This window comes from Schistocerca piceifrons, unplaced genomic scaffold (assembly GCF_021461385.2).
Source record: "Schistocerca piceifrons isolate TAMUIC-IGC-003096 unplaced genomic scaffold, iqSchPice1.1 HiC_scaffold_943, whole genome shotgun sequence".
NCBI lineage: Eukaryota > Metazoa > Arthropoda > Insecta > Orthoptera > Acrididae > Schistocerca > Schistocerca piceifrons.
The window spans coordinates 1,775,001-1,782,500 of NW_025729216.1; the positions used below are offsets into that span (position 1 = coordinate 1,775,001).

The following is a 7,500-nucleotide window of genomic DNA, read 5'->3' on the forward strand; positions in this document are numbered from 1 at the left end:
ATACATGCTGAAAGAGTGTGCCCACAATGGGAACCACACGTCAGCCAGACACTCTCATCACGCACCACTCTCTGCTTCTAACGGGCGCACATACAATATGTAAGCACCAGCATGGAACAACATCCAGTGCATCCTCTCCGCCACATTACACAATCCACACTATCACAACCAGACCAGGAGGTCCATGCGGAAAATAGAATATCCCCCCCTTTCGACATCCACCATTGCGCAGATAAGGCACCAATACCCACACATGTCCTATACAACGGTGCACCCAACATCACAATAGTACCTCCTGTCACAGCCCACAAACAATGACCTGAGTCAAAGACACAGGTCTGACACAAGCATAGAATTGGAGCGCCGCCTCTAATAAGCCAAAGGTGCATCCTGACGTGACAAATCTCATCATGTCACAAGCATTCACTTACTATAATCACTATCAACGAACGTGCCGCCCCCGCCCCCCCCCCCTACACCTTTCCTTACAACAACGTGTAACCTAACCTAACCTATGTGGTACCTTAACCTAACCTATGTTGTGCCTTAACCTAACCCATGTTGTGCCTTAACCTAACCCATGTTGTGCCTTAACCTAACCCATGTTGTGCCTTAACCTAACCCATGTTGTGCCTTAACCTAACCCATGTTGTGCCTTAACCTAACCCATGTTGTGCCTTAACCTAACCCATGTTGTGCCTTAACCTAACCCATGTTGTGCCTTAACCTAACCCATGTTGTGCCTTAACCTAACCCATGTTGTGCCTTAACCTAACCCATGTTGTGCCTTAACCTAACCCATGTTGTGCCTTAACCTAACCCATGTTGTGCCTTAACCTAACCCATGTTGTGCCTTAACCTAACCCATGTTGTACCTTAACCTAACCCATGTTGTACCTTAACCTAACCCATGTTGTACCTTAACCTAACCCATGTTGTACCTTAACCTAACCCATGTTGTACCTTAACCTAACCCATGTTGTACCCTAACCTAACCCATGTTGTCCCCTAACCTAACCCATGTTGTCCCCTAACCTAACCCATGTTGTCCCCTAACCTAACCCATGTTGTCCCCTAACCTAACCCATGTTGTCCCCTAACCTAACCCATGTTGTCCCCTAACCTAACCCATGTTGTCCCCTAACCTAACCCATGTTGTCCCCTAACCTAACCCATGTTGTCCCCTAACCTAACCCACGTTGTCCGCTAACGTAACCCACGTTGTCGCCTAAACCTGCTCTGTAATTGTTATACGACTCGTTCAATTAGTGTAGTGTTGCCCACCCGCAACCCTCGCAATATAGTTCGCTACTCGCACTGCCCGCTCCCCTGTGTATCGCTTCATGTTAAACACCTTGCAAGTCTTGCTGACTTTCCACATGCTCCTGCTGTACACTGTAATGTGGATGGCAGCAGGACGTACATGCCGCCCCCCCCCCACCCCTCCCCACGTCCCCACGTCCCCACCTTGCCCCCTGCCTTCGCAAGCTGGTTGGTGACAAGTTTGCATGTTCAATGCCCTTCGCATGCGACGTACGCAGGCTACGTTGTGGTGCGGCCTGTGTCAACTGTCCGCTGATGTCGTACGCGTGAACCACAATCTGTACTGCACATTCGTCCTTATGTACTGAATGATACATCGTGGCACATGTGTGACCGTACAACGACTGCGCCCAAAAACGGCGGACCATACAGTGCAAATATTGTGCACGCAGCTACGTGTCGTCTCCCTATGAGAGCTGGATTGCAGTGTGGTACGCCATAGAGACGTGTGGGAGGAACGGACGCCGTGGATGGCGATCAGCATGAGCTGTCTGTTGATGTATTCGGACCTAGTCGTCTCTCCTCACACACCGTGATGGCATGGTGCACCGCGTTCCATATCTGCGACATGCTACAGAGGCCGGTTGACAGTCGTTCGAGCAATGGACATCGCATACGTACGGGGGCCACCTTCCACGTATTGTCTAGGCGTGCACATTTTGTTGCGTGTATGTGGGCAGACGTAGTGTGGCGTGACACCTGACACAGGCATGCAATAATCGTTGAAGTTGCAAATGGCGATGGACGCCTGCGTTTTCTGGTGAAGTTACGCAAATGAAGAAATGGTAACCTGTTGTGGTGCGGTTGTTCTCGCTAGGGGTGAATCGGTGATGGCGACGATAGGTTGAGGTACTAACCAGTTGTTCCAGCGATACCCACCATGCCGACGAAACTGAACGGCATCTGGGTGTGAAGCGATACGCGGCGGTGGCTGGGTGGGACCGTCCCCGGCCGGTGAGGGGGCGCCTCCCGGCGTGCTGGCCGCGCGGTGCGTGGGCGCACGCGCTACAGCCGGCTGGTGGGGGCGGCCAGTGGCAGGCGCGCCGGCCGACGGACGCGGCAGGCGTCGCAGCTGCGCGCCGGCGCACCCTGCGCGCGGCGCCGTGCGGCCAAAGTAGGTCCTCGCGGGCCCGGTGCGAAGCGCGGTGGACATCTTCAGTGTGCTGGTCCGATTGAGGACTGTGTGCGTTGAGGATGCGCCGCCGCCCGGCGCTCGGCGCCGCGACGCCGTCTGCTGCTCGGTCGCCCCAGCGGTTCTCGCTGGTGGTTTGTATCGCAGCTGTGCGGATGTGTTGGCGCGTGCGCTGTGCTGGGAGAGTTCGCTTCGGCACCCAAGTGGGGCTTTTGTCCTTCTGTGGCGCTGGCGTTGGAGCTGCCGGTCACCGTAGGTGGCGCGTGTTGTCTCCCGCCGGCAATGCCACGACAGCACGCTCCCGGGCCTCTGTCGGCAGCGGCAAGCTCAGTTGGGAGCACGGGTGGTCGCACCGAAAGCGTCTACTCGCCTAACTCCGGGCGATTGCGCCTCTCTCGAACCCGACCAAGTACTTGGGACGGCGCTGCGCGCCGCCGGGACCTGAGAGGGTTTCGAGGTGTATTGTGCAGGGGAGCTCAGCCTCCTCCTGTTTGCAGAATGATTGAGCGGACGCTTGCGTGTTCGCGCGGGCCCCCGGGACACACTCCCGGGCGGCCGGCTGCTCAGCTCTAGTTGACGCAGCTCCCTGGTTGATCCTGCCAGTAGTCATATGCTTGTCTCAAAGATTAAGCCATGCATGTCTCAGTACAAGCCGCATTAAGGTGAAACCGCGAATGGCTCATTAAATCAGTTATGGTTCCTTAGATCGTACCCACGTTACTTGGATAACTGTGGTAATTCTAGAGCTAATACATGCAAACAGAGTCCCGACCAGAGATGGAAGGGACGCTTTTATTAGATCAAAACCAATCGGTCGGCTCGTCCGGTCCGTTTGCCTTGGTGACTCTGAATAACTTTGGGCTGATCGCACGGTCCTCGTACCGGCGACGCATCTTTCAAATGTCTGCCTTATCAACTGTCGATGGTAGGTTCTGCGCCTACCATGGTTGTAACGGGTAACGGGGAATCAGGGTTCGATTCCGGAGAGGGAGCCTGAGAAACGGCTACCACATCCAAGGAAGGCAGCAGGCGCGCAAATTACCCACTCCCGGCACGGGGAGGTAGTGACGAAAAATAACGATACGGGACTCATCCGAGGCCCCGTAATCGGAATGAGTACACTTTAAATCCTTTAACGAGTATCTATTGGAGGGCAAGTCTGGTGCCAGCAGCCGCGGTAATTCCAGCTCCAATAGCGTATATTAAAGTTGTTGCGGTTAAAAAGCTCGTAGTTGGATTTGTGTCCCACGCTGTTGGTTCACCGCCCGTCGGTGTTTAACTGGCATGTATCGTGGGACGTCCTGCCGGTGGGGCGAGCTGAAGGCGTGCGACCGCCCCGTGCGTGCTCGTGCGTCCCGAGGCGGACCCCGTTGAAATCCTACCAGGGTGCTCTTTATTGAGTGTCTCGGTGGGCCGGCACGTTTACTTTGAACAAATTAGAGTGCTTAAAGCAGGCAAGCCCGCCTGAATACTGTGTGCATGGAATAATGGAATAGGACCTCGGTTCTATTTTGTTGGTTTTCGGAACCCGAGGTAATGATTAATAGGGACAGGCGGGGGCATTCGTATTGCGACGTTAGAGGTGAAATTCTTGGATCGTCGCAAGACGAACAGAAGCGAAAGCATTTGCCAAGTATGTTTTCATTAATCAAGAACGAAAGTTAGAGGTTCGAAGGCGATCAGATACCGCCCTAGTTCTAACCATAAACGATGCCAGCCAGCGATCCGCCGCAGTTCCTCCGATGACTCGGCGGGCAGCCTCCGGGAAACCAAAGCTTTTGGGTTCCGGGGGAAGTATGGTTGCAAAGCTGAAACTTAAAGGAATTGACGGAAGGGCACCACCAGGAGTGGAGCCTGCGGCTTAATTTGACTCAACACGGGAAACCTCACCAGGCCCGGACACCGGAAGGATTGACAGATTGATAGCTCTTTCTTGATTCGGTGGGTGGTGGTGCATGGCCGTTCTTAGTTGGTGGAGCGATTTGTCTGGTTAATTCCGATAACGAACGAGACTCTAGCCTGCTAACTAGTCGCGTGACATCCTTCGTGCTGTCAGCGATTACTTTTCTTCTTAGAGGGACAGGCGGCTTCTAGCCGCACGAGATTGAGCAATAACAGGTCTGTGATGCCCTTAGATGTTCTGGGCCGCACGCGCGCTACACTGAAGGAATCAGCGTGTCTTCCTAGGCCGAAAGGTCGGGGTAACCCGCTGAACCTCCTTCGTGCTAGGGATTGGGGCTTGCAATTGTTCCCCATGAACGAGGAATTCCCAGTAAGCGCGAGTCATAAGCTCGCGTTGATTACGTCCCTGCCCTTTGTACACACCGCCCGTCGCTACTACCGATTGAATGATTTAGTGAGGTCTTCGGACTGGTACGCGGCATTGACTCTGTCGTTGCCGATGCTACCGGAAAGATGACCAAACTTGATCATTTAGAGGAAGTAAAAGTCGTAACAAGGTTTCCGTAGGTGAACCTGCGGAAGGATCATTACCGACTAGACTGCATGTCTTTCGATGTGCGTGTCGTGTCGCGCAACACGCTACCTGTACGGCTCGCAGTAGCCGTGCGCCGCGTGCGGAACCACGCGTGCCTCTCAAAACTAGCGGCAATGTTGTGTGGTACGAGCGCTGAAGCGCTGGAGCGGCTGGCGTGCGGCACCTGGCGCCTGGCGCCGGTTTTGAATGACTTTCGCCCGAGTGCCTGTCCGCTCCGGTGTGGAGCCGTACGACGCCCGTCGGCCGTGAGGCCGTTGGACACAGAACGCTGGAACAGGGGCCGCCACACGCCTCACTCCCGCCTCTGCGACCGTCTCGAAAGAGGCGGCGGAAACTGAGAAAAGATCACCCAGGACGGTGGATCACTCGGCTCGTGGGTCGATGAAGAACGCAGCAAATTGCGCGTCGACATGTGAACTGCAGGACACATGAACATCGACGTTTCGAACGCACATTGCGGTCCATGGATTCCGTTCCCGGGCCACGTCTGGCTGAGGGTCGGCTACGTATACTGAAGCGCGCGGCGTTTGCCCCGCTTCGCAGACCTGGGAGTGTCGCGGCCGCCTGTGGGGCCGGCCGCGTCTCCTCAAACGTGCGATGCGCGCCCGTCGCCTGGCGGTTCGCATACCGGTACTTTCTCGGTAGCGTGCACAGCCGGCTGGCGGTGTGGCGTGCGACACCTCGTACAACGACCTCAGAGCAGGCGAGACTACCCGCTGAATTTAAGCATATTACTAAGCGGAGGAAAAGAAACTAACAAGGATTCCCCCAGTAGCGGCGAGCGAACAGGGAAGAGTCCAGCACCGAACCCCGCAGGCTGCCGCCTGTCGTGGCATGTGGTGTTTGGGAGGGTCCACTACCCCGACGCCTCGCGCCGAGCCCAAGTCCAACTTGAATGAGGCCACGGCCCGTAGAGGGTGCCAGGCCCGTAGCGGCCGGTGCGAGCGTCGGCGGGACCTCTCCTTCGAGTCGGGTTGCTTGAGAGTGCAGCTCCAAGTGGGTGGTAAACTCCATCTGAGACTAAATATGACCACGAGACCGATAGCGAACAAGTACCGTGAGGGAAAGTTGAAAAGAACTTTGAAGAGAGAGTTCAAAAGTACGTGAAACCGTTCTGGGGTAAACGTGAGAAGTCCGAAAGGTCGAACGGGTGAGATTCACGCCCATCCGGCCACTGGCCTCCGCCCTCGGCAGATGGGGCCGGCCGCCCGCGCGGAGCAATAGGCGGCGGGGTCGTGTCCGGTTGCCTTTCCACTCGCCGCGGGGTGGGGCCGTTCCGCTGTGCGGTGGGCCGCACTTCTCCCCTAGTAGGACGTCGCGACCCGCTGGGTGCCGGCCTACGGCCCGGGTGCGCAGCCTGTCCTTCCGCGGGCCTCGGTTCGCGTCTGTTGGGCAGAGCCCCGGTGTCCTGGCTGGCTGCCCGGCGGTATATCTGGAGGAGTCGATTCGCCCCTTTGGGCGCTCGGGCTCCCGGCAAGCGCGCGCGGTTCTTCCCGGATGACGGACCTACCTGGCCCGGCCCCGGACCCGCGCCGCTGTTGGCTCGGGATGCTCTCGGGCGGAATAATCGCTCCCGTCAGCGGCGCTTCAGCTTTGGACAATTTCACGACCCGTCTTGAAACACGGACCAAGGAGTCTAACATGTGCGCGAGTCATTGGGCTGTACGAAACCTAAAGGCGTAATGAAAGTGAAGGTCTCGCCTTGCGCGGGCCGAGGGAGGATGGGGCTTCCCCGCCCTTCACGGGGCGGCGGCCTCCGCACTCCCGGGGCGTCTCGTCCTCATTGCGAGGTGAGGCGCACCTAGAGCGTACACGTTGGGACCCGAAAGATGGTGAACTATGCCTGGCCAGGACGAAGTCAGGGGAAACCCTGATGGAGGTCCGTAGCGATTCTGACGTGCAAATCGATCGTCGGAGCTGGGTATAGGGGCGAAAGACTAATCGAACCATCTAGTAGCTGGTTCCCTCCGAAGTTTCCCTCAGGATAGCTGGTGCTCGTACGAGTCTCATCCGGTAAAGCGAATGATTAGAGGCCTTGGGGCCGAAACGACCTCAACCTATTCTCAAACTTTAAATGGGTGAGATCTCCGGCTTGCTTGATATGCTGAAGCCGCGAGCAAACGACTCGGATCGGAGTGCCAAGTGGGCCACTTTTGGTAAGCAGAACTGGCGCTGTGGGATGAACCAAACGCCGAGTTAAGGCGCCCGAATCGACGCTCATGGGAAACCATGAAAGGCGTTGGTTGCTTAAGACAGCAGGACGGTGGCCATGGAAGTCGGAATCCGCTAAGGAGTGTGTAACAACTCACCTGCCGAAGCAACTAGCCCTGAAAATGGATGGCGCTGAAGCGTCGTGCCTATACTCGGCCGTCAGTCTGGCAGTCATGGCCGGTCCTTGCGGCCGGCCGCGAAGCCCTGACGAGTAGGAGGGTCGCGGCGGTGGGCGCAGAAGGGTCTGGGCGTGAGCCTGCCTGGAGCCGCCGTCGGTGCAGATCTTGGTGGTAGTAGCAAATACTCCAGCGAGGCCCTGGAGGGCTGACGCGGAGAA

The 7,500-nt window shown here is 56.7% G+C and overlaps 2 non-coding genes and 1 pseudogene across 2 annotated transcripts; all 3 read left to right on the top strand.

Moving 5' to 3' along the window:
- Window positions 1-3,038: 3,038 nt before the first annotated feature.
- On the top strand, window positions 3,039-4,947 carry LOC124772833. The gene has a single exon (XR_007014292.1). It is a non-coding gene; the product is annotated as a small subunit ribosomal RNA (ribosomal RNA).
- Window positions 4,948-5,298: 351 nt separating this feature from the next.
- LOC124772684 lies at window positions 5,299-5,453 on the top strand. Its single transcript, XR_007014151.1, has one exon. It is a non-coding gene; the product is annotated as a 5.8S ribosomal RNA (ribosomal RNA).
- A 188-nt stretch (window positions 5,454-5,641) lies between these two features.
- The window catches only part of LOC124773090, a 4,938-nt pseudogene continuing 3,079 nt past the window's right edge, over window positions 5,642-7,500 (top strand).